The sequence below is a fragment of the Capricornis sumatraensis genome, chromosome 21 (genome assembly GCF_032405125.1).
Source record: "Capricornis sumatraensis isolate serow.1 chromosome 21, serow.2, whole genome shotgun sequence".
NCBI lineage: Eukaryota > Metazoa > Chordata > Mammalia > Artiodactyla > Bovidae > Capricornis > Capricornis sumatraensis.
In genome coordinates, this window is record NC_091089.1 from 38,829,642 (window position 1) to 38,852,047 (window position 22,406).

The window sequence follows — 22,406 nt, forward strand, 5'->3', positions numbered from 1 at the left end:
ACAAGGCCAAGTGGGAGTTACAGCCAAGGAGCAGTTTGAGAGGGGTCAGAGGATAGAAAATTACTGAGAGGAGATACTGAAGGTGGGGTAATTCTTATTAAACTGTCTGAATAGGATTCTTACTAATGGCAGGGGTCATGGCGATCAGCTATCACTTGAAGGATGGAGAAAGATGAGGAATTTGAGCAGATATCGAGGATGTTCAGATAGTAAGGGTGGCAAAGTTCTCTCTAAACTGGCTTGGCAGGATTCTCCCTACAACTGGGCTAGGCAGATGTGAGGGCAAAGTCCTTGTTGAGATAAGGACTCAGAGATCCTCAGCCCAAGTTTGGTCAAGGTGGGAGGCTATGTCAATGTGAATTATGATTTTACTTTGTTCTGAAAGTTATCTGAGCAAACAGTAGAAGGATAATCTGAGTGGCAGAAGATGAACCTAAAGTTGCGGCAGAATGGTGAACAAACTGGGTCTAGAATGAAAATAAGAAGAAGCAAAAACAAAACCCATTCATGCTTGTCTTAACTCTTGACAAGTTATGGTAATTCTTGGACCTTCTGGTTCTTATTGGTAGAGTTGGGAGGTAATAATCATGTCTATTTTACAAGGTCATATATAGATAAATGTGATGATGGGGAAGATATTGTCTCCCAAATCAACAAGTGCTATGTTAGCAAAGCATTATGACTGCAATTTAGGAGTCAAACGAGGGGAGTGTTTCAAGAAGAGTTGTGTGAAGGCACATGGCAGACATTGCTAGCTCTCACCTGATAACCATTTTCTCCTTTGTCATAGAACTTTGGCTGGTAGTGAGTGAATTACTGCCAACTGATATAGTCTGCATCTCCCAGCCTCTTTAATCACCTAGTATGACTGTGAGGTTGAGTTATGGTCGTGAAATGTGAGCTGAAGTATAGAGTATGATTTTAGAAGTCTCCTTAAAATCCTAATCTTTAACCATTAGAATCTGAGCTTGTTTCATAATTCACTTACTTCTGTTAAAAATGTTGTATATTCACATAGACTATACTTTTCAGTTTTTTTTTCCCCAGTACAAAACTCCATAACTATCTTTTCTTGGTTTGTACTTACTGATTTTTGTTTCACACTTTTATTACCAACTGACTTACCTCCTCTCACCAGAGGCATTTAAAAGAATACACAAAGTCAAGGGAACAAAGAGAACAGGGAATATTTGAGTCACATTTTGCTCTGAAATTCTCAAATCTGTTCTTAAATCTTTAAATTTTGATATAACATGACAAAACTGCACAAAAATTAATTTTAAACTCTGTTACTTCTTTAATACATTTCTTTAAAAGGTCTAAAATTTTATTTTTACTCAGCTTGTACACATCAGAATGAGTACAAGTAATATAAATCATTTAGTTCAATGTCCACTTGGAGGCCAGAATTACCTACAGTCTTCATAAAGGCCCAGAAAATTGTGCAGTAATTCACTTGCTCACACTGGATATATATTTTAAAATCTTAAGGAAACAAGTTTCAGATAGCTCTCCTCCTCCTACCCACTGCTCCCAAAAGCAAAATGAAATCCAACAAATAATTATACCTAATCCTCTGTTTCATTTTATTCTATTAGTAATGCTTAAGAAAACTTTGCTGTATCTTTCTACCCTTATAAAAACAAACTCCCCCACCCTGAAGATAGCTCCATTTTGTAAATCCATGTAGGATATATTATTTTTATTTTCTTCCAAAAATTTTACCCTGTTGGTATTTATGTTGTTGCTTGTACATTGAAGTTAAGAAATAAGCTCCTGAGATTACATGTTGCTATGTCAAGGCCAAAATAAAAATAACATGATAGAGGAATTTGGTTTGTATTGACTATTTTCTGATTAGCCTAAATATGATTATATTGATTGCTTCACCAGCACTTGTATTTAATGTATCAATTCACTGAGCTTCAGCTCAAAAAAATAATATCTTCTTTCCTTACAGTCTCCTTTCCTGCAAGAGAATGTAAATGTCTGAGCCAGACACCAGCCCTGAAAATGCTTCTGAAAATTTACTTTTAATGCTCATTAGTACATAAACTCATTTCAACTCAGGAAATATATTAGAGCAAAGCAATATGGACTCATTTATAATGATTCCCTTGCTTTAGGAAATCATTAACTTTGGAAACTATGTGATTAGGGTGACTAAATTTCTCCTGAAAATAGCCAACATCTAGGGAGAATTATGGGCTGGATAAAAGGTACTAGTTCTAAGTGCAGAGGACATGAGTGGAGGTTTAATATATTTATAATTAGATCATGGAACCAAGAAGGAACTAAAATCCAGTCATTCAAGGCCAGTGATACACTGTACAATGTTCTACTTGCATAAACAAGTCCCTATCTTCCAGAGTTTGCTCAGACTCATGTCCATTGAGTCAATGATGCCATCCAACTGTCTCATCCTCTGTCACCTGCTTTACTTCCTGTCCTCAATCTTTCCGAGCATCAGGGTCTTTTCCAGTGAGTCAGCTCTTCGTATCAGGTGGCCAAAGTATTGGAGCTTCAGCTTCAGCATCAGTCCTTCCAATGAATATTCAGGGTTGATTGCTTTTAGGATTGACTGGTTTGACCTTCTTGCTGTCCAAGGGACTCTCAAGAGTCTTCTCCAGCAGTGATAATAATTTGGCTGTAGGTTGGCTCCCATTTTCATTGTCTACTCAAAGCAGGGATTTGGAAAATTTGGCTTTTAAAAACTCTTAAACTCTTAAAGCATGTTCGAGAGGACATGTATATCTGATGAACATCATTGATTTTGCTTCCTCTGTTAGTTCTGGAGTTTGTACTGACCTTGTTCTGGCTCCAGAGGAAATCACTCAGGGAGGTTTCAGACCAAGAGAGGATGTGCTTGTGTCCTGAGAGATGCTTTTTCCAAAACGTATAAAGGAGTGAGACAGTTCTCATGAATGAGATGCATATGCATGGGCCATGATACAGTTGTCTGCTTCGCATATACTGTTGAAGTGTTGTACACATTTGCTGACTTTTAAGTGCTGAGATAACATCTGAAGATGGACTATCTGGTTGTAGTATCTGAAGCAGGTTCCTTAACTGGGGGGCTATCATCTTTCACCCTGCTGATTCTCTTGCATCTGTGGTAAGAATAGCAACCCTCAAGTGCTCCAGAGGCTAGGACATAAAGGATGGAAAGGGCTTCTTGGGTGTCATCATAGTTGGAACTCTGACTAAGCTACAGTGTTTTTTTCCCCAGAGATCTAGAAGATCTCCCTCAGCTTTCTTATCTTCTACAACCTGAGATTACATCTTTGAGGGAGCAATATGCTTTCCCTTAGGAAATAAATCAAGACAAATATGGACTGAATCGTTTGCTGGCCAGTGTTGACAGAAGCACAAAAATAACACATACATTTTACAGTGTAGGGAACATGCTATTACTGGTCTTATCCTTGTCTGAGGCAAGGGTTTCAAATTAACTTGGGGAAGTAAATCAGCCATTAGTGACTTATCTGTGATGTGGTAATTATTTAAAGCTTATTATGCAAAGATCATATATTGAATCTGAAAATACTTAGAACTAAGTTTTCTACATAAGATCTGTTGAAGAGAAGATGGAAGAGAACCGCTTTTAAAGCTGAAAATTCTGATTCCTACTCGATTTGTTTGATATGTGTTATTTAACACAGCTCCTAATTTTTTATACATTTTTAAAAACTGAAAAAACTTACTGGTAAGTGAAATTTTTAGAGCTTTAGATCTAAAGGGTTTTTTTTTTTTTTTGAGGAAAACTAAAGAGTGAAAAAGTTGGCTTAAAGCTCAACATTCAGAAAACGAAGATCATGGCATCTGGTCCCATTGCCTCATGGGAAATAGATGGGGAAACAGTATCAGACTTTATTTTTTTGGGCTCCAAAATCACTGCAGATGGTGACTGCAGCCATGAAATTAAAAGACACTTACTCCTTGGAAGAAAAGTTATGACCAACCTAGATAGCATATTCAAAAGCAGAGACATTACTTGGCTGACTAAGGTCCGTCTAGTTAAGGCTACGGTTTTTCCAGTAGTCATGTATGGATGTGAGAGTTGGACCGTGAAGAAGGCTGAGCACGAAGAATTGATGGTTTTGAAGTGTGCTGTTGGAGAAGACTCTTGAGAGTCCCTTGGAGTGCAAGGAGATCCAACCAGTCCATTCTAAAGGAGATCAGTCCTGGGTGTTCTTTGGAAGGACTGATGCTAAAGCTGAAACTCCAATACTTTGGCCACCTCATGCAAAGAGTTGACTGATTGGAAAAGACTCTGATGCTGGGAGGGATTGGGGGCAGGAGGGGAAGGGGACGACAGAGGATGAAATGGCTGGATGGCATCACTGACTCGATGGACGTGAGTCTGAGTGAACTCCGGGAGTTGGTGATGGACAGGGAGGGCTGGCGTGCTGCAATTCATGGGGTTGCAAAGAGTTGGACACGACTGAGCGACTGAACTGAACTGAACTGAACTGAAAATATAAATAAGCAAAATTTTAAGTTTTGATATAAGGTTTTTTTTTTTTTTTCCAGGAAAACTAAAATATAAATAAACTTGGGCCTTGTTAGAACAAACCGTAGTTTAAGTTGAGTATTTTACAGTGCTTTGATAAGTTAGTAGGTATCAGCTGATATGTACTAGTAAGTGGAGTGAACTAAAGCATTTCAAATGAGTGATTAGGGGGACTAAACATAAAACTTAGTGGGAGAGTTCTGTGATCACTGCCAAGGACAGACCCTCTAGTCATCTGTTGCAATCCAAGGAGGCCTGTCCACAAGGCAGACAATACTGAGTTTCTGCTGAGTCAGAGATCTCTGTTGTGTTCTTGTGCACTGGCTTTTGGAACTCAAGTAAAGGCCTTTCATTTTGGGTGAAATTCCTCTTGGTAGATTGGACGTAGGCTGGTCTTTGGAGAGGAATCAAGCCCTGAGCCTTTGGAATGGGAACACTGACTCCAAGACCATAGACAACCAGAGAACTAATGCTAGGGAGTATCAAATAGTGAGAACTCACACAAAGGAAACCACTGGAATACAAGACCTGCCATTACCCAACCACCAGTAGCACCCTGAGCACAATGCCTCATCTAAACAACAAACAAAACAAAAATACAAACCCATCATCAACAGACAGGATTACCACCTCACTCAGCCTTGCCCATCAGAGGAAAAACAAACAAACAAAAACTCAGCACAAATCTCACCCTATAGGAAGCTTACACAAACCACTGGACCAGCCTTAGGAGGCCAGAAACCAAAAGGATGAAAGAATTCAACCTTGAAGCCTGGGAAGAGGAGACCTAAAACACAATGTTAAAAAAATTAATGAAAAGGCAGAGACATACTACACAAATGAAGGAACAAACTAGGAATACAGAAGTCCAAATAAATGAAGAGGAAATAGGCAAACTACCTGGAAAATAATTCAGAATAATGATAGCAAAGATGATCAAAAACCTTGAAAACAAAGTGGAAAAATTGCAAGAATCAATTAACAAAGACCTAGAAGAATTAAAGAATAAACACACAGAGACAAACAACACAATTACTGAAATTAAAAATATTCTAGAAGGAATCAATAGCAGAATATCTGAAGCAGAACACTGAATCAGTGAGCTGGAAGATAAAATGGTGGAAATAACTTCTGAAGAGCAGAATAAAGTAAAAAGAATGAAAAGATAGAGGATAGCGGAAAAGACAGAGGATAGTCTCAGAGACCTCTGGGACAATATCAAATGCACAAACATTCGAATTATAGGGGTCCCAGAAGAAGAAGAGAAAAAGAAAGGGTATGAGAAAATTTTTGAAGAGATTATAGTTAAAAATGTCCCAAACATGGAAAAGAAAATAGTCAATCAAGTCCAAGAGGAACAAAGAGTCCCATACAGGATAAACCCAAGGAGAAACATGCCAAGACACATCCTAATCAAATTAACAAAGACTAAGCACAAGAAAGAGTATTAAAAGCAGCAAAGGAGAAGCAACAAGTAACATACAAGGGAAACAGCATATGTTTAACAGCCCATCTTTCAGCAGAAACTCTGCAGGCCAAAAGGGAATGGCAGGATATATTTAAAGTACTGAAAAGGAAAAATCTACAACCTAGATTATTGTACCCTGTATGAGATTATTAAGGATCTCATTCAAAATTGATGGAGAAATAAAAAGCTTTTCAGATAAGTAAAAGTTAAGAGAATTCAGTACCACCAAACCAGCTTTACAACAAATGTTAAGGACTTATATAGTAAAGAAATACAAGAGAAAAGATCCAAAAAATCAACCCCAAACAATTAAGAAAATGGCAATAGGAATATATATATATATCAATAATTACTTTAAATGTAAATAGATTAAATTCTCCAACCAAAAGACACAGACTGGCTACAAATGGATACAAAAACAAGACCCATATATGTGCTGCCTACAAGAAACCCACTTCAGACCTCAAGACACATATAGACTGAAAATGAGAGGATGGAAAATTATATTCCATGTAAATGGGAAGCAAAAGAAAGCTGGAGTAGCAATCCTCATATCAGACAAAATAGACCTTAATATAAAGATTACAAGAGATAAGGAAGGACACTACATAATGATCAAGGGATCAATCCAAGAGAAAGACATAACAATTGTAAATATCTATGCACCCAATATAGGAGCACCTCAATACATATGACAAACACTAACAGACATAAAAGGGGAAATTGACGGTAACACAATAATAGTAGGAGACTTTAACACTCCACTCACACCAATGGACAGATCATCAAAACAGAAAAATAATAAGGAAACAGAAGGCTTAAATGATACATTAGATGAGATGGATCTCATTGATATCTTCAGGACATTATATCCAAATGCAGAAGAATACACCTTCTTCTCAAGTGCACGTGGAACATTCTCCAGGATAGACCACATCTTGGGTCACAAATCAAACCTCAGTAAATTTAAGAAAATTAAAATCATATCAAGCATCTTCTCTGACCACAATGCTATGAGACTAGATATCAATGACAAGAAAAAAACTGTAAGAAACACAAACACATGGAGATTAAACAACACATTTCTAAAATAACTAACAGGTTACAGAAGAAATCAAAAGAGAAAAAATTTCTAGGAAACAAATGATAATGAAAACACGACAGCTCAAAACCTATGGGATGCAGTGAAAGCAGTTCTAAGAGGAAAGTTTATATCAATACAATCCTACCTCAAGAAACAAGAAAAACATCAAATAGACAACCTAACTTTACACCTAAAGCAACTGGAAAAAGAATAACAAAATCCCAAAAATTAGTAGAAGGAAAGAAGTCATAAAGATCTGATCTGAGTAGAAATAACTGAAAAAGAAATGAGAGAAACAATAGTACAGGTTAATAAAACTAAAAGCTGGTTCTTTGAGAAGATAAACAAAATTGACAAACCCTTAGCCAGGCTCATCAAGAAAAAAGAGAGAAGAATCAAATTCACAAAATTAGAAATGAAAAAATGAGAGGTTACAACAGACAATGCAGAAATACAAAGGATTATAAGAGACTATTATGAACAACTATATGGCAATAAAATGGATAACCTGGAAGAAATGGACAGATTCTTAGAAAAGTTCAATCTACCAAGAGTGAACCAAGAGGAAATAGAAATTATGAACAATCCAATTAGAAGCACTGAAATTGAAGCTGTGATCAAAAATCTCCCCCAAAACAAAAGCCCAGGACCAGATGGCTTCACGGGAGAATTCTATCAAACATTTAGGGAAGAGCTAATGCCTATCCTTCTAAAATGCTTTCAAAAATTGCAGAGGAATGAGCCCTTCCAAACTCATTCTACAAGGCCACCATCACCCTGATACCAAAACCAGACAAAGACAACACAAAAAAAGAAAACTACAGGCCAATATCACTGATGAACATAGATGCTAAAATCGTCAACCAAATTTTAGCAAACGGAATTCAGCAACATATCAAAAAGCTCATATACCATGATCAAGTTGGGTTTATTCCAGAAATGCAAGTATTCTTTAATATATGCAAATCAATCCATGTGATACACTATATTAAAAAATTGAAAGATAAAAATAATATGATCATTTCAATAGATGTAGAAAAAGCCTTTAACAAAATTCAGCACCCATTTATGATTAAAACTCTTCAAAAAATGGGCATAGAAGGAAACTACCTCAACATAGTTAAGGCCGTACATGATAAGCTTACAGCAAACATTATTCTCAATGGTGAAAGACTGAAAGCATTCTCCCTAAGATCAGGAACAAGACAAAGGTGTTCACTTTCACTGATATTATTCAACATAGTTCTGGAAGCCCTAGCTACAGCAATCAGAAAAGAAAAATGAATATATAAATAAAAAGAATCCAGATCAGAAAAGAAATAAAGCTCTCACTGTTTGCAGTTGACATGATACTGTACATAGAAAACCCTAAAGATAGTATCAGAAAATTACTAAAGCTAATCAGTGAATTTAGCAAAGTTGCAGGATACAAAATCAACACAGAAATCACATGCATATCTATATACTAACAATGAAAAATCAGAAAGAGAAATTAAGGACTCAACCCCATTCACCACTGCAACAAAAAGAATTAAATTCTTTTGTCTTCTTACCTAAGGAGACAGAAGAACTGTACACAGAAGATTATAAGACACTAATGAAAGAAATCAAAGACAACATAAAACAGATGGAGAGATGCTCCATGTTCTTGGGTAGAAAGAATCAATGTTGTGAAAATGACTGTACAACCAAATGCAATCTACAGATTCAATGCAACCCCTATCAAATTATCAATGGCATTTTTCACAGAACTAGAACAAAAAATTTCACAATTCATATGGAAACACAGAAGACCCCAAATAGCCAAAGCAATCTTGAGAAAGAAGAATGGAGCTGGAGGAATCAACCTTCCTGACTTCAGATTAGACTACAAAGCTATGGTCATCAAGACAGTATGGCACTGGCACAAAAACAGAAATATAGACCAATGGAACAAGATAGAAAGCCCAGAAATAAACCCATGCACCTATGAGTACCTTACTTTTGACAAAGGAGGCAAGAATATACAATGGGGCAAAGGCAGCCTCTTTAAAAAATGGTGTGGGAAAACTGGACAGCTACATGTAAAAGAATGAAATTAGAACACTTCCTAAAACCACACAGAAAGATAAACTCAAAATGAATTCAAGACCTAAATGTAAGACAAGAAACTATAAAACCTTTAAAGGAAAACATAGGCAGAACACTTGATAACATAAATAAAAGCAAGATTCCCTATGACACACCTCCTAGAGTAATAGAAATAAAAACAAAAGTAAACAAGTGGGACTTGATTAAACTTAAAAGCTTTTGCACAGCAAAGGAAACTATAAGCAAGGTGAAAAGACAATCCTCAGAATGGGAGAAAATAATAGCAAATGAAACAACTGACAAAGGATTAATTTGTAAAATATACAAGTAGCTCATACAACTCAATGCCAGAAAAACAACCAACCAATCAAAAAGTGGGAAAAAGACTTAAACAGACATTTCTCTAAATAAGACATATAGATGGCTAACAAACACATGAAAAGATGCTTAACATCACTCATTATTAGAGAAATGCAAATCAAAACTACAATGAGATATCACCTCACACCTGTCAGAATGCTGCTACTGCTGCTAAGTCGCTTCAGTCGTGTCCGACTGTGTGACCCCATAGATGGCAGCCCACCAGGCTTCCTAGTCCCTGGGATTCTCCAGGCAAGAACACTGGAGTGGGTTGCCATTTCCTTCTCCAATGCATGAAAGTGAAAAGTCAAAGTGAAGTCGCTCAGTCGTGTCTGACTCTTCGCAACCCCATGGACTGCAGCCTACCAGGCTCCTCTGCCCATGGGATTTTCCAGGCAAGAGTACTGGAGTGGGTTGCCATTTCCTTCTCCAATGCATGACAGTGAAAAGTGAAAGTGAAGTCGCGACTCACTCCTCCATCCTTGGGATTTTCCAGGCAAGAGTACTGGAATGGGTTGCCATTGCCTTCTCACACCTGTCAGAATGGCCATGATTAAAAAGTCTACAAACAATAAATGCTGGAGAGGGTGTGGAGAAAAGGGAATGCTCTTGCACTGTTGGTGGGAATGTAAATTGATACAGCCACTATGGAAGACAGTATGGAGATTCCTTAAAAACTAGGAATAAAACCACCATATGTACAAAGGTCCATCTAGTCAAGGCTATGGTTTTTCCAGTGGTCATGTATGGATGTGAGAGTTGGACTGTGAAGCAAGCTGAGCGCTGAAGAATTAATGCTTTTGAACTGTGGTGTCAGAGAAGACTCTTGGAAGTCCCTTGGTCTGAAAGGAGATCCAACCAGTCCATCCCAAAGGAGATCAGTCCTGGGTGTTCATTGGAGGGACTGATGCTGAAGCTGAAACTCCAGTACTTTGGCCATCTCATGCAAAGAGTTGACTCATTGGAAAAGACTCTGATGCTGGGAGGGATTAGGGGCAGGAGGAGAAGGGGACGACAGAGGATGAGATGGCTGGATGGCATCACCGACTCAATGGACATGAGTTTGAGTGAACTCCGGAAGTTGGTGATGGACAGGGAGGCCTGGCGTGCTGCAATTCACGGGGTCGCAAAGAGTCAGACAGGACTGAGTGTCTGAATTTAACTGAACTGATGACCCAGCAATTCCCCTCCTAGGCATATACCCTGAGGAAACCAAAATTGAAAAAGACACATGTATCCCAATGTTCATTGCAGCACTATTTACAATAGCTAGAACATGGAAGCAACCTAGATGTCTATTAACAGATGAATGGATAAAGAAGTTGTGGTCCATATACACAATGGAATATGCCTCAGCCATAAAAAGGAATGCATTTGAGTCAGTTCTGATGAGGTGGATGAACCTAGAACATATTACACAGAGTGAAGTAAGTCAGAAACAGAAAGATAAATATCATATTCTAATGCATATATATGGAATCTAGAAAAATGGTACTGAAGAATTTTATTTGCAGGGCAGAATGGAGAAACAGGCATAGAGAATAGACTTATGTACATGGGGAGAGGGGAGGAGAGGATGAGATGTATGGAAAGAGTAACATGGAAACTTACATTACCATATGTAAAATAGATAGCCATTGGGAATTTTCTGTATGGCTCAGGAAACTCAAACAGGGGCTCTGTATCAACCTAGAGGGGTGGGATGGGGTGGGAGATGGGAGGGAGTTTCAAAAGGGAGAGGATATATGTATACCTGTGGCTGATTCATGTTGAGGTTTGACAGAAAACAGCAAAATAAAGCAATTATCCCTCAATAAAAAAATAAAATAAAATGAACTTAATGGGAACCAAGTGCAAACCTGACAATAGAATCCAGCCCTAATCAATGTTTTTCTGTACGTATGTGAAAGGGCATTTCTAGTATTATGAGAATAAATGATAAAAGAGTTCATCAGTGAGGGACCAGAAGAAAATTCAGAATATTTTTAAATCGATGTCACAAGCAGGATAAAAATAATATTTGGAGGATACAGGTAATTGAAGTGGTACAAAGTCAAAAGATTTATTTTCAGATAGTTGGTAGAGAATTAATTTCACCTACATTAGTTAAAAACATCTAGTTTAGAGACAATAATTAGCAGATAATACATAGGTAATAAGAAAATCAGGGTAAAGATAATTGCACTAATTTCTTCTTCAGAGGAAGTCATGAGTGAGAGCTTTTATATCAACCTCTAAAATAAAATATCAGTAGCTTTAATCTAACATAGAAAGTAGTGCTGGTTAAAATAAATCCTCAAGAATTATAGGAGGAAAATGTGGAATGGTGGTTCTGAGAGAATCGAGTTTCATCATACTACAGCAACTTACTACATCCTCTCAGATTAATTTTGCTTAGCATTTTTGAGCCCCATTTTATCATCTTTAAAATGTTATCTTTAAGATGGTAACAATAAGAGTATCTTATCTGGTTGTGTTTTAGGAGGGTTACATGAGATGATATATCTATAATTATGTGCACAATACATGCTAGCAAATAGTCAAAATTATTAAAGATGGTGTACAAGAATATGAAAATAAGATAATTTAAGGCTAGCATTTCTATACAATAAAGCAAATCTTATCATTCTGACATTTTGACAAATGTATACACTCATTAACCACTAACTCAATCCAGATAAACATTTCATCTCCCCCAGTTCCCCACAAGCTTTCTTGGAGTTAGTCTACCAGCTTGCCCTTGCCACTGGCACTTGCTGATTTGCTTTCTGACACTGTGGTTTCACAGAGATTTTTCAGAATCTCATGTAAATGGAATCATACACTATGGATTCTTATAAATCTCAAACACTATGGATTCTTCTGTGTCTGACATCTTTCACTCAACATAGTTTTTGTAATCCGTCCTCATTGTGTGTCAGTTCTTTAATGCCCTTTATTGTCAAGTAATATTCTCTTTTATGAATATACTACGCCTTCCCCCCCCGCCCCAATTAAGTGTTGATGGACATTTTAGTGTTTTTTTTTTTTGTAAAATACATTTTCCCTTCTCTTTGAAAAAAATCAAAGAGGAATGGAGTGGAATTGCTGGCTTTCACTTGCTAAAAATGTTTTACTTTATATGAAAAGGCTAAACTGTGTTTCCTACAATGTTTATACCATCAGCATAAAAGACCCCCCAACTGCTCTGTATCTTTGTAAGTCCTTGGTATGGTCAGTCATTTTGATTCTGGTTATTCAACTAGGTTTGGAGTTGAATCTCACTGGGATCTTAATTTTATTTCCCTGATGAATAATGACATGGAGGTTTTTTTTTTTTCCCATATGCTGATTAGCCATTCACTTATCTTCTTTTGTGAAGTGTCTACTCAAATGTTTTCTGCAGGACTCTAACCTGAATATGTAGCTTGATTTGATCTTTTTAAATGGTGCTGTTTCTATTCTCCCAAGATGGGGGAAATTTCTATAGAGTGATACAGAGCAACAATAAATTTAAAGTTCTGTTTTATCAGTTTTTACTGATGCTAATAATGATGTTCAAGGGCTTTAACTTGTAATAGTGTCTGGGGGAGATTAGACACTGATTCTTTTATGATGTTATGCTTGTGTCAGACTCTGTGACCCCATGGACTGTAGCCTTCCAGGCTCCTCTGTCCATGGAATTCTCTAGGCAAGAATACTGGAGTAGGTAGCCATTCCCTTCTCCAGGGTATCTTTCCAACCCACAGATTGAACCCAGGTCTCCTTCACTGCAGGCCGATGTTTACTGTCTGAGCCACCAGGGAATCCTTGACTACTATGACTGCTAAGTCGCTTCAGTTGTGTCCGACTCTGTGCGACCCCATAGATGCCAGCGCACCAGGCTCCCCAGTCCCTGGGATCCTCCAGGCAAGAACACTGGAGTGGGTTGCCATTTCCTTCTCCAATAATCAACGTTAAATATGTGCTTGGTGTTTCCTTCATAAACACATTCTGTTGTAAAGTCTTGTGCATTTTTTACATGTGAAATCTAGGTGAAATAATTAACCATAGGTATTATCAGGACAAAATCAAAGTAAGATGGTGGGGGAGAAAGAAAAGACATAGTTGACATTCTCTTCCCACTTGCTTTCTTCCACCTGCCCTGCAGTTCATCATCCCTCACCTCTTCTATTCTCTCCCCCTCCATCCCCAGGTGTGCTTAGGGAAATTTTTTTGGAATAATTGCAGTTAACTTCCTACATTTCTCATCTGTAATTAACACATTTTTTTTGGGTTAGTTTTACATCCAAAGAGAACATTTTTTTAGTAGACAATACTGTTTCTTGTGTGTTGTAAGACTGACGAATGACACCTGTGCAAAGCGATATATTGGTTGTACTATTTCTGTGGAGGTATGAAAGCAAGTTCATGTATATTCCTGGGAATGTTAAAATGTCAGCTCTGAGTGCTTTCTGCAGTATTTATGCTCACCAGGTGAATCTGTGCTACTAAAAACATATGTATGAGAAAGATGCATGCATTGTTTTCAGTTTGATCATTTTAAATTTTTGGGGGGGCATCTGAGGGAAATTGTGTTCTTTGAGAAGAAACTGTTCTTTAGATTGTGGTGAACTCAGCTGTGATGAAGAGCGATGTTAAGCTAAAGGAATGAATTGTCATTTTGCTATAGCTGTGTAACCAAATCAGCAGCTGCTGATGGAATTATCTCACGTGGGTAGCTTATCACTGCTACTGGGGCTGGGGGAGTTTGAGAACCACTGACATATTTGGAAACTTTAATTATGCAGCAGTTAACTGGTCTAAAATTACACAGACTAATTCTATCTCAAGAGAAATATTTTCTGTGTTAAACCACTTTTAACAGATTCAGGCTCCATTCTCATCCTCTAACAAATTATAGTGGCTCATTCCTGTGTTTGTTTTACTTCATATAAAAAATTCTTGTATGGATAAATGAGTTAAAGTATATGGCTCTTATGAAAGTTGCTCAGCCGTTTCTGACTCTTTGTGACCCCATGGACTATGTAATCCATGGAATTCTCTGGGCCAGAATACTGGAGTGGTAGCCTTTCCCTTCTCCAGGGGGTCTTCCCAACTTAGAGATTGAATCCAGGTCTCCTGCACTGCAGGGGCATCCTTTACCAGCTGAACCACCAGGGAGGCCCTTAAGCCCTTTGGCCCTTGGCTCTTGGCTCTAAGCAATAAGGTGTTAGCTGAGGACCCTATGTATAGGCTGGTTTACAACATTCACATTAAAGGATATGAAGAGGATATAATGAAAATACAAAACCTATCATGGCATTTCCATTTTCATTTCTTCTTTCAGAAAAATAGACTCTTAGCTGAAATTAGGTACACAAAAAACTGATACTTAAAAATGACTTTGGAAGCAAATTGGCTGTAGCATAGGGAACAAAAGAAAAATCTGAATGGGGGAACTTCAATATCTCATGAATATAGAGCCACTACATATTCTAGGTTGAGGATGACTTTATCAGTCATGTCTGACTCTTTGCAACCCCATGGACTGTAGCCTACCAGGTTCCTCCGTCCATTGGATTGTCCAGGCAAGAATACTGGAGTGGGTTGCCATTTCCTTCTCCAGGAGATCTTCCCAACCCAGGGATTGAACCCAGGTCTCCCGCATTGTAGGCAGACGCTTTACCATCTGAGCCACCAGGGAAGTCTTAAAAGAAAGTATCTAGAACTTTTTTTATTGGCAATTTCACTTTGAATTCTTTTTTTCTAAGAATTCAAGGTTTATTCTTCTTCAGAGAGAAAGATCTGAGGCATGCTATAGAGCACATCATGACAGCTCTCCTAACATGTTTTGCTACTATAGTTCTGTGGGTTAAATCTCTCTGCCAGAAACTGGTGTTACAATGTCAGACAAGTGTGAGCTCCTTTCCCTGTGAACTGCATTTCCCAGACTTTCAGGGGTTTTCTGGATTATCAGTTAAGGAGAAGAACCCCTCCTTTCATCTTACTCAGAACATCACTCACTCACATACCTTTGGTCCCTGAGTCCAGGTTCTTCCTTTTGATCTTAATTGGAGATCAAGGCATGGACCAGAGAATGGCTGGCTTTTCATTCTCTCATACCAGTAATTGAAGTGATATGACATGATTTGCATCTTAAGAAATATGCACTTGCACTCTGGCTTCCAGGAATGTTTGGCCAATGTGGGTACTAATGCTGAAAGGTGGGGGAAGCCAGGGGTTTCTGCTCCAAATTACTCTGCCTCTTATAACATCTCTGGCTGTGAATGATCTTCACTTTAGCTCCAAGCTTAAGTGAGCCACTCCCACCGTGGACCCAGCAGTGCACCTGCTAATGTTCTAGCTCCTGCCAGAGAACCCTGACATCTGGACTGAGATAACATTATCTCCTTTCATAGTTCTTCCAGCCCTAGTGTTGGGAGCAGTTTTTAGCTGTTGTCAGTCTTCGTGCTGATGTTTGAAAGTGAAAGTGAAATCGTTCAGTCGTGTCCGACTCTTTGCGACCCCATGGACTGTAGCCTACCAGTCTCCTCAGTCTATGGAATTTTACAGGCAAGAATACTGGAGTGGGTTGCCATTTCCTTCTCCAGGGGATCTTCCTGATCCAGGGATCGAACCCGGGTCTCCCACATTGCACGCAGACACTTTGCCATCTGAGCCACCAGGGTTATCACCATTCAAAGGTCTCAGACCTTCCATTACCTGTGAAACCAATCAATTATATTTAAAGTCCTTGGGTTTGAAAAAAGCTGAAGCAGTTTTTACTTCCTGGCTAGACCTTACTAACATCCACAAATAGAAAAAAACAGGTGGGAGGAGCATCCGGTTCTGATATAGGATGGTGTTACCTGAGTCTGACCAGATTCACCTGCTGATAACACTTAAAAACTCAGAACAAATGAATGAACACTGTCAACATGAAAATTCTGAAAAGTAAACCAAAGCACAGGATTGTGGAGGTGTGTTGCAACTTGGAGAAGTCAAGTGCTGGGAGAGAGACTTACTATTTTCACCCTCCTTATAATTTTACCCTCAGGGCAGGTCCAATCCATGGAGTTGTGCACTGGTGCAAGCAGCTAAGACTGAGATAAATTCTTTCTCTTCAGATAGAAGAATCAGAAAAGGGAGTGTGAGCTGGTCAGAGAGGTTGGGAGAAATCCTGGGAGGAAGAGTGCCTGAAACAGTTCTCCTAATTCTGTGTGCTAACCTGAAATAGTCTCAGGTTAACCACTTAGTTATGCATGATATACAACCAAAGAACTCTAGCAAGGTTTCGGGAGCTTAACAGAAACTTGAGTCATCTGAACAATTCTCCTGCCTAACACATATATGAGACAGACTCAAAGTCAATGCAGCAAAGGTTTAAATAACTAAATAGAAATGTGAACTACCCCCACAGAGGCAGAGAGACTTCAAGATATGAACCTAAGCATGTTAAATGCCTTCCAAAATAGTGACATCAGCATTCTCCAGAGGATTTATAACAGAACCTAGGACTTGCGCAACATGCAATTTGTCTAGAATATAATCCAAAATCACAATGCAAAAGATTCAGGGAAATGTGACCAATTCCCAGGGGAAAAACAGAACACATACACCAACCATGAGATGACTCAGTGTTGCAAGGCGATTTTAAAGCAGCAGCTGCTGCCAAGTCACTTCAGTCGTGTCCGACTCTGTGCGACCCCACAGACGGCAGCCCATTGGGCTCCGCTGTCCCTGAGATTCTCCAGGCAAAAACACTGGAGTGGGTTGCCATTTCCATCCCCAATGCATGAAAGTGAAAAGTGAAAGTGAATTTGCTCAGTCAAGTCCGACTCTTAGCGACCCCATGGACTGCAGCCCACCAGGCTCCTCCGTCCATGGGAGTTTTCAGGCAAGAGTACTGGAGTGGGGTGCCATTGCCTTCTTCGTTTAAAGCAGCTATTGTAACAATATTCAATGAGATAAACGAAAGCATACTGAATATCATGTGGTTATATATACCTGTTATGGGGCGATGATAATTATAAGGATTATAGTTTTGGATTGCTTCCTTTTTTAGGTTGGTAACGTATATATAAAGCAAAATTTACCATCTGAGCTGAGCTAAAGTGTACCTTTGGTGTCATTAAGTAGCTTCCCATTGTGGTGCAGCATCACCACTGTCCACGTCCATAAAGCTTTTATCACCTCAAATGAAACTCTGCACCATAACTCCCCATTTCCCATTTAAAGGCCAGGTTATAGAAGACCTTGTCAGTCAGGTTAAGGAATGTGAATTTTTATTCTGCATGTTTCATGGGTCATCTGCCTTAGAATCACTTGAAGTGCTTGTTGAGAAATACATTTAATGAGTTTTCTCAGAACTTTACCTAGGTATATCAAATCATGATCTCTTGAGAGTGGGTCTGGGAATCCATGCCTTGATTGATACCATCCAGGTGTTTCCTAGCTTGTACACTGAAAGTTAGGAATGCCCAGTGGAGTGGAACCTTGCAAAGTTTATATTAATATCATTTCATAGTTAGATTCTGTTTAGATCATTCTGAGGGGAGGCTAGGTCTGAAGAGGGGGATTTATTCAACAAATATTTGAACACCTCTTATGCAGAAGTGAGGGAAACAGGGGCTTCTCTGGTGGCTCAGTGGTAGAAGAATCCACCTGCCAATTCAGGAGACACGGGTTCAATCACTGATCTGGGAAGACCCCACATGCCTCAGAGCAACTAAACCCAGGCACCACAACAATTGAGCCTGTGCAGGAGAGCCTGGGAACTGAAACTACTGAGCCCACGAGCTGCAACCACTGAACTCCACAGGCCTAAAGGCCATGCTCTGCAATAAGAGAAGCCACTGCAGTGAAAAGCCTGCACATCACAACTAGAGAGTAGTCTGCACAGCAACAAAGACCCAGTGGAGCCAAACAAACAAACAAACAAAAATGAACGAGGAAGCAAAAAGTGAGACAGAAAACAAACAAGTAAAGAATATGCAAAAAGTCCTTCCAGATGTGATAACTGCTATAAGGAAAATTAGCATAGTATTGTGATAGACGTACAGTACCTCTGCGTGAGCGGCCTGGGGAAAGAACTGGTCCTCCAAGCAGACTGAACAGCCAATTAAAGGCTCCAAAATGGAAATAAGATCACTTATTCAAGAGACAGAAAAGAGGGCCTGTGCCTTGAGGGTAAGGAGAGAATAAAATAATAGACAGGGTAAAGTAAAGGTAGCAGAGTAAGATGAGGCCAGGGGCTCTTGGGCCACAACAAGATGTATTAGGTAACATACCTAATACATAATAAGATGGATAAGGTAACATGTATTTTCTTAGGTAACAGGTATTTTAAGTGCTCTTTATTAGTAGAGGACAGTACTGCAGTGCAGAGGCAGTTAATATGCAAAGAAAGGCAAAGATACAGTCAAGAAGTATTTAGGGGAGTGGGTAAAATGTAAAAGCCTTGGATATTACTTGGATTTGGGATATAAAGATAGAGAACCATTCTCGGATGATTCTTGGGTTCCTGCCTTGGTTAATTCTGCTTATATCATAATAATGTCTGGAGAAGAAAAATAATAGGAGTAAGAGCAGGTTTGAGAGGGACAGAATGATGAACAAGATTTGAACATGCTATATTTGAAGGGACTATACTGTTGTGGTCTGTGTGCAGGTCTGAAAAGAATTTTCAGACATGGGAATGGATTAAAAGTAGAGTTTATTAGAGTGGGGGTCACTGCAAGAATAGTGGTCTGGCTTCCCAACAGTCAGGGAGAGCCCATAATGAGCATAGGTCATTTGTCTGCTTTTATAGATAAAGAAAAAAGAAACAGAGTAAGGTGTGTATACTGATTGGGTGAGGTGTGTATACTTTCCTTAGAAGGGGCGGGAGAAGGACAGGATGAATTCCTTTCCTTATATGGGATGGCGGAGACAGGCCATGCTACTTAGGAGAGCTCAAGAATTCTGCAAGGGTTGCAACATGACAGGAAGGGCAAAGATAAGGGTCTGGTGCTTTCTGTCCCAGTATTCTGAGTCGGTGTGGGTTCATCCTGTTCTTTTGTCCTCAGGACACCACACATATACCAGTGATATTTGTTTGTGTTAGAATAAGCATAAATATGTAAATACTTGAAAATAACAGTGATTTGAACAGACATCATATATCAATAAAGTTCAGAGACGAAAGAGTTCAGGACTAATTTGTGTCTGGGTCTTAATTTACAAAGGTGATTGAATGACAATAGGAATGATTAATAGCTCACCTTGAGAGGGGCAGCGTCCTCAGTCAGCAAGTCCACCCATCCACCCCTGCTGCCCTGAGACATCAAAACACCATAAAATAAAGATGATTAATACAAGGGCTGGTTGAGCAATTATATTACTATTGTTGATTCCTTGTATCTTCTTATTGCTACGTTCTCAACATGTGGACCAACCTCAGTGGCCAAGATTTCCAGACAGCACATCTTCTCCTTGATCTCCAGACATTTCAACTGCGCTCTCCCTAAAGGGAAGCAGTGAAGATGAGTTCACCCCTTTCCTTTAAGAATGTCACTGGACGTATCGTAAACCAATTTTCTTACCCCATTGGTGAACATCCGAAGAGTCTATGAAAGAAAGCAAGAACTGACCCAGAATAAACAAGAGCATAAAATCAGGGACATGGAAGCCAAGCAAGATGAGACTTTAAGAAAGGAGCCAGGGGTCAACAGTAAATCATGCAGCAGAGAGAGGAGAGTTCTTTGGATAGTTCAAGTGAAGGGTGAGCACTGTCACAGCAGTTTTAAGAGAGACATAAGAAGGTAAAATAAAAGATAATAAAATGTAAGTGAGGGAACAGATAAGATGATAAGCAAGGACGTCTCTATTTTAAGGGTTGGCTGACAAGAGGAAGTAGGAAATTGGAGGACATATAGGGTTAAGGGATCTGTATTGTATTGTATAGTATTGTATTAAGGGATATTGTATTGTATTGTATTGTATTGTATTAAGGGATCTGATTGTATATCTGTATTGACACACCGAAACCATACTCACAGAAAACTAGTCAATCTAATCACACTAGGACCACAGCCTTGTCTAACTCAATGAAACTAAGCCATGCCCACGGGGCAACCCAGGATGGGCGGGTCATGGTAGAGAGGTCTGACAGAATGTGGTCCTCTGGAGAAGGGAATGACAAGCCACTTCAGTATTCTTGTCTTGAGAACCCCATGAACAGTATGAAAAAGCAAAATGATAGGATACTGAAAGAGGAACTCCCCAGGTCAGTAGGTGCTCAATATCCTGCTGGAGATCAGTGGAGATATAATCCAGAAAGAATGAAGGGATGGAGCCCAAGCAAAAACAATACCCAGCTGTGGATGTGACTGGTGATAGAAACAAGGTCAGATGTGGTAAAGAGAAATATTGCCGATTATACAGAGTGAAGTAAGCCAGAAAGAAAAACACCAATATAGTATACTAACACATAAATATGGAATTTAGAAAGATGGCAATGATGACCCTGTATGCAAGACAGCAAAAAAGACACAGATGTGTATAGCGGACTTTTGGACTCAGAGGGAGAGGGAGAGGGTGGGATGATTTGGGAGAATGGCATTGAAACATGTATACTATCATGTAAGAATTGAATCGCCAGTCTATGTCTGATGCAGGATACAGCATGCTTGGGTCTGGAGCACGGGGATGACCCAGAGGGATGTTATGGGGAGGGAGGTGGGAGGGGGGTTCATGTTTGAGAATGCATGTACACCCATGGTGGATTCATGTCAATGTGTGGCAAAACCAATGCAGTATTGTAGAGTAAAATAAAGGAAAAATAGAAAAAAAATTTTTTTAAAAGAGAAATATTGCACAGGAACCTGGAATGTCAGGTCCATGAATCAAGGCAAATTTGAAGTGGTCAAACAAGAGATGGCAAAAGTGAACGCCAACGTTCCAGGAATCTGCGAACTAAAATAGACTGGGATGGGTGAATCTAACTCAGATGACCATTATATCTACTACTGCAGGCAGGAATCCCTCAGAAGAAATGGAGTAGCCATCATGGTCAACAGAAGAGTCTGAAATGCAGTACTTGGATGCAATCTCAAAAATGACAGAATGATCTCTGTTCGTCTCCAAGGCAAACCATTCAGTATCACGGTAATTCAAGTCTATGCCCCAACCAGTAACGCTGAAGAAGCTGAAGTTGAACGGTTCTATGAAGACCTACAAGAACTTTTAGAACTAACACCCCCAAAAGATGTCATTTTCATTATAGGGGACTGGAATGCTAAAGTAGGAAGTCAAGAAACACCTGGAGTAACAGGCAAATTTGGCCTTGGAATGCAGAATGAAGCAGGGCAAAGACTAATAGAGTTTTGCCAAGAAAATGCACTGGTCATAGCAAACACCCTCTTCCAACAACACAAGACAAGACTCTACACATGGACATCACCAGGTGGTCAACACTGAAATCAGATTGATTATATTCTTTGCAGCCAAAGATGGAGAAGCCCTATACAGTCAACAAAAACAAGACCAGGAGCTGACTGTGGCTCAGATCATGAACTCCTTATTACCAAATTCAGACTTATATTGAAGAAAGTAGGGAAAACTGCTAGACCATTCAGGTATGATCTAAATCAAATCCCTTATGATTATATAGTGGAAGTGAGAAATAGATTTAAGGGCCTAGATCTGATAGATAGAGTGCGTGATGAACTATGGAATGAGGTTAATGACATTGTGCAGAAGACAGGGATCAAGACCATCCCCATGGAAAAGAAATGCAAAAAAGCAAAATGGCTATCTGGGGAGGCCTTACAAATAGCTGTGAAAAGAAGAGAGGCAAAAAGCAAAGGAGAAAAGCAAGGATATAAGCATCTGAATGCAGAGTTTCAAAGAAGAGCAAGAAGAGATAAGAAAGCCTTCTTCAGCAATCAATGCAAAGAAATAGAAGAAAA